Below are 6,000 nucleotides of genomic sequence, written 5' to 3' on the forward strand. Positions count from 1 at the left end.
GCAGGTAGCCTAGCAGTTAAGAGCATTGAGCCACTAACTGAAATCTGTCAATGTGCCCTTGAGCAAGGCACTTAACCCTAATTGCTCCTGTAAGTCACTCTCGTCTACTAAAATGTAAAATGAGAGAGCATGTGAGAAAAATGGGGAGAGACAACGAGAAAGACAGAAAGCAGCATTACGCTGGTGGGCACAAAGCAGTGATGAATAGATGACACATAGCAGTAGTGACAGACAGAACAGATGAGTTACGGAAAATTAGAATAACAAGGTTATGCCTTGTCTTTTCTGTCATCCCAGAACTCTCTTCTGGGGACCACCTGAGCTATCTCAACCTGGATTATTCAACCCAACCTGTACTGTAGGTTAAAACTAGCTTGAACAGGTCATTCCAGAGTAAAACATGTTTGTAACCTACCAACACATTATTTCAGCATGCTTGTAACAATGTTCAAATGAAATGGATATCCAAAGGCAATATGGGCTCTGTGTTCAGGAAATGGTATGGAATTAACTCCATGCACATTAGGTGGTTGTCCTTGTAATTGACAGTCAGGAATGGTGATTATTGGCCCATCAGTTACAGCTGTCTGCCTCGCACCAGCTCCAGCCACTGTTCCCCTGACATGCCTGGACAAATTAAGCACATATTTACAATGGGTTGGAAATAACTGGAGGAATGTCAATTTGTGACCATGAATGATGACCCCATGGTTGCAGCCCTCAGTGCACATGTCAGAGTGGGAGGCATCAGGCAAACAGCTCTGTGCTGCTGGCATTGTTACCCTAACCAATATTTACAGCAGACCATTATTACACATCATCAACATTAGCTCTTGACCAGTCAACATGTACTAAAGCATAACATGGATACTCATCATTAATGTTTAGATACAACCCTGAAATAAATAACCCGACCACAAATAGTTATGTGGGCTATCATTAAATAGCGCAATTTGAAATGAACATTTCATACAAACCAAAATGAATGATCCTTGTTGCTACAAAGTAGGCCTAGTCTAGTGAAGATGGACATTGTAGGGTCTAGATCAGGGTTCCCCAACTGCCCCCCCAAGTTTTTTGAGTAAAACCAAATATTTGTATTGTTTCTTTTTTATTGTTGGACTTGAAAGACTAAAAATCCCATYAAATCAGCTCCAAGTGATTTTAATTTTGGAAACCTGCTTCAAAGTATTCCCATGTATAATAGAGAGATACTGTATATACTGTATGTGATCGTATACAAACATAAGCAAGGTATGAAATTATGTTTTAATCAAATCTCATATCTTTTGTGGCTTCTTGGGGGTCAATATGCAGTCAAAGAGAAATCGTCCCATGGCTGAATCTAGTTGATTGTCCCTGGTCTAGACCGCCAAACAAGCCGCCATAAAGCCCCCCCCMCCCCCCCCCCCMCMCCAAATAATGGCATTGTGATTTGCACAATTCCTCAGAGAAGAGAGGAATCAAGCAAATGGTTTCTAACTAGATGGAATACAGCTTTGACCAGAACATTTTCATAGCAGGTTAGGATAACTTAAACAGTAGATTAGAAGAATGAACGTAGCAGGTTAGGAGAATTATAGCTATTTAGCTATTTAGTCATTGTTAGCCACTGCTAGCGGCTTTTACCTTCTGCACAGATACCAGCCCTGTTTTTTAGCCTGGATAATACCCGCCAATCTACCAGTATTGGACTATCTCTCCACTACAACGCCGGATTCCTGCCGTAATCCCTGGACCACCACTTCTGATCTTCACAGCTAGTTAGTGGCTAACGCCCCTGCCACGAAGCTAGCACCAGTTAGCCGTGAGCCAGGCGCATCTCCCGGCTAGCAAACTAAATTCTACAATACCTCTTTCGCCATCTGGCTTGGATCCTCTGTCGACACGGCGCCCCGCCGCATCACCACGACTGGTCTGCCGACGAATACTCCATCCGCTGTGCCTTCAACTGGCCTCCGTCGGAGCAGACGCTCCTACTAGCCCCGGGCTACTAACTTTAAAYGCCGTGTTGCCCACGTGCTAGCGTAGTGGCGACTACTACGCGGCTTCCCTGTTCCATCTACTGCTGCCCCCTGGACACTATGATCACTTGGCTACATAGCTGATGCCTGCTGGACTGTCCATTAATTCACAGTACTCCATTCTGTTTATTTTTTTTATCTGTCGGCCCCAGCCGCGAACTCAGGCTCTGGGTGTAGTTATTCCGACCCTCTCTGCCTAGTCATCGCCATTTTACCTGCTGTTGTTGTGTTAGCTGTTAGCTGATTAGCTGTTGCTGTCTCACCTGTTGACTTCGCTAGCTCTCCCAATCAATACCTGCGATTACTTTATGCCTCGCTGTATGTCTTTCTCAAATGTCAATATGCCTTGTATACTGTTGTTCAGRTTAGTTATCATTGTTTTAGTTTATAATGGAGCCCCTAGTTCCACTTTTCATACTTCTGACACCTCCTTTGTCCCACCTCCCACACATGCGGTGACCTCACCCATTATAACCAGCATGTCCAGAGATACAATCTCTCTTATCATCACCCGGTGCCTGGGCTTACCTCCGCTGTACCCGCACCCCACCATACCCCTGTCTGCACATTATGCCCWGAATCTATTCTACCACGCCCTGAATTCTGCTCTTTTTATTCTTTGTCCCCAAAGCTCTAGGCGACCAGTTTTGATAGCCTTTAGCCGCACCCTCATCCTACTCCTCCTCTGTTCCTCGGGTGATGTGGAGGTAAACCCAGGCCCTGCATGTCCCCAGGCACCCTCATTTGTTGACTTCTGTGATCGAAAAAGCCTTGGTTTCATGCATGTCAACATCAGAAGCCTCCTCCCTAAGTTTGTTTTACTCACTGCTTTAGCACACTCTGCCAACCCTGATGTCCTTGCCGTGTCCGAATCCTGGCTTAGGAAGGCCACCAAAAATTCTGAGATTTCCATACCCAACTACAACATTTCCCGTCAAGATAGAACTGCCAAAGGGGGAGGAGTTGCAATCTACTGCAGAGATAGCCTGCAAAGTAATGTCATACTTTCCAGGTCCATACCCAAACAGTTCGAACTTCTAATTTTAAAAATGAATCTCTCCAGAAATAAGTCTCTCACTGTTGCCGCCTGCTACCGACCCCCCTCAGCTCCCAGCTGTGCCCTGGACACCATTTGTGAATTGATCGCCCCCCATCTAGCTTYAGAGTTTGTTCTGTTAGGTGACCTAAACTGGGATATGCTTAACACCCCGGCAGTCCTACAATCTAAGCTAGATGCCCTCAATCTCACACAAATCATCAAGGAACCCACCAGGTACAACCCTAAATCCGTAAACGATGGGCACCCTCATAGACATTATCCTGACCAACTTGCCTCCAAATACACCTCTGCTGTCTTCAATCAGGATCTCAGCGATCACTGCCTCATTGCCGTATCCGCTACGGTCTGTGCGGTCAAACGACCACCCCTCATCACTGTCAAACGCTCCCTAAAACACTTTCTGCGAGCAGGCCTTTCTAATTGACCTGGCCCGGGTATCCTGGAAGGATATTGACCTCATCCTGTCAGTTGAGGATGCCTGGTCATTTTTAAAAGTAACTTCCTCACCATTTAGATAAGCATGCCCCGTTCAAAAATGCAGAACTAAGAACAGATATAGCCCATGATTTCACTCCAGACCTGACTGCCCTCGACCAGCACAAAAAACATCCTGTGGCGGACTGCAATAGCATCTAATAGTCCCCGCGATATGCAACTGTTCAGGGAAGTCAGGAACCAATACACGCAGTCAGTCAGGAAACAAAGGCTAGCTGTTTCAAGCAGAAATTTGCATTCCTGTAGCTCTAACTCCAAAAAGTTCTGGGACACTGTAAAGTCCATGGAGAACCAAGAGCACCTCCCCCAGCTGCCCACTGCACTGAGGCTAGGTAACACGGTCACCACCGATAAATCCATGATAATCGAAGACTTCAACAAGCATTTCTCAACGGCTGCCATGCCTTCCACCTGGCTACTCCAACCTCGCCAACGCTCCGCCCCCCCCGCAGCTACTCGCCCAAGCGTCCCCAGCTTCTCCTTTACCCAAATCCAGATAGCAGATGTTCTGAAAGAGCTGCAAAACCTGGACCCATACAAATCAGCTGGGCTTGACAATCTAGACCCTCTATTTCTGAAACTATCCGCGCCATTGTCGCAACCCCTATTACCAGCCTGTTCAACCTCTCTTTCAATATCGTCTGAGATACCCAAGGATTGGAAAGCTGCCGCATTCATCCCCCCTTCAAAGGGGGAGAACACCTGGACCCAAACTGTTACAGACCTATATCCATCCTGCCCTATCTAAGGTCTTCGAAAGCCAAGTTAATAAACAGATCACTGACCATCTCGAATCCCACCGTACCTTCTCCGCTGTGCAATCCGGTTTCCGAGCCGGTCACGGGTGCATCTCAGCCACGCTCAAGGTACTAAATTATATCATAACCGCCATCGATAAAAGACAGTACTGTGCAGCCGTCTTCATCGACCTGGCCAAGGCTTTCGACTCTGTCAATCACCATATTCTTATCGGCAGACTCAGTAGCCTTGGTTTTTCTGATGACTGCCTTGCCTGGTTCACCAACTACTTTGCAAGACAGAGTTCAGTGTGTCAAATCGGAGGGCATGTTGTCCGGTCCTCTGGCAGTCTCTATGGGGGTACCACAGGGTTCAATTCTCGGGCCGACTCTTTTCTCTGTAATATATCAATGATGTTGCTTTGGCTGCGGGCGATTCCCTGATCCACCTCTACGCAGATGACACCATTCTGTATACTTCTGGCCCTTCCTTGGACACTGTGCTATCTAACCTCCAAACGAGCTTCAATGCCATACAACACTCCTTCCGTGGCCTCCAACTGCTCTTAAACGCTAGTAAAACCAAATGCATGCTTTCAACCGTTCGCTGCCTGCACCCGCCCGACTAGCATCACCACCCTGGACGGTTCCGACCTAGAATATGTGGACATCTATAAATACGTAGGTGTCTGGCTAGACTGTAAACTCTCCTTCCAGACTCATATTAAACATCTCCAATCCAAAATCAAATCAAGAATCGGCTTTCTATTTCGCAACAACGCCTCCTTCACTCACGCTGCCAAACTTACCCTAGAAAAACTGACTATCCTACCGATCCTCGACTTCAGCGATGTCATCTACAAAAGAGCTTCCAATACTCTACTCAGCAAACTAGATGCAGTTTATCATAGTGCCATCCGTTTTGTTACTAAAACACCTTATACCACCCACTGCTGCGACCTGTATGCTCTAGTCGGATCCCCCTCGCTACATATTCGTCGCCAGACCCACTGGCTCCAGGTCATCTATAAGTCCATGCTAGGTAAAGCTCCGCCTTATCTCAGTTCACTGGTCACGATAACAACACCCACTCATAGCACGCGCTCCAGCAGGTATATCTCACTGATCATCCCAAAAGCCAACACCTCATTTGGCCRCCTTTCCTTCCAGTTCTCTGCTGCCTGTGACTGGAACGAATTGCAAAAATCGCTGAAGTTGGAGACTTTTATTTCCCTCACCAACTTTAAACATCTGCTATCTGAGCACCTAACCAATCGCTGCAGCTGTAAATAGTCCATCTGTTAACAGCCCACCCAATTTACCTACCTCATCCCCKTACTGTTTTTATTTATTTACTTTTCTGCTCTTTTGCACACCAGTATCTCTACTTGCACATGATCATCTGATGATTTATCACTCCAGTGTTAATCTGCTAAATTGTAATTATTCGCTCCTATGGCCTATGTACTGCCTACCTCCTCATGCCTTTTGCACACAATGTATATAGACAAWTTTTTTATTTAATTAAATTTTTTCCCTACTGTGTTATTGACTTGTTTATTGTTTACTCCATGTGTAACTCTGTGTTGTTGTCTGTTCACACTGCTATGCTTTATCTTGGCCAGGTCGCAGTTGTAAATGAGAACTTGTTCTCAACTAGCCTACCTGGTTAAATGAAGGTGAA

This window comes from Salvelinus sp. IW2-2015, linkage group LG15 (assembly GCF_002910315.2).
Source record: "Salvelinus sp. IW2-2015 linkage group LG15, ASM291031v2, whole genome shotgun sequence".
NCBI lineage: Eukaryota > Metazoa > Chordata > Actinopteri > Salmoniformes > Salmonidae > Salvelinus > Salvelinus sp. IW2-2015.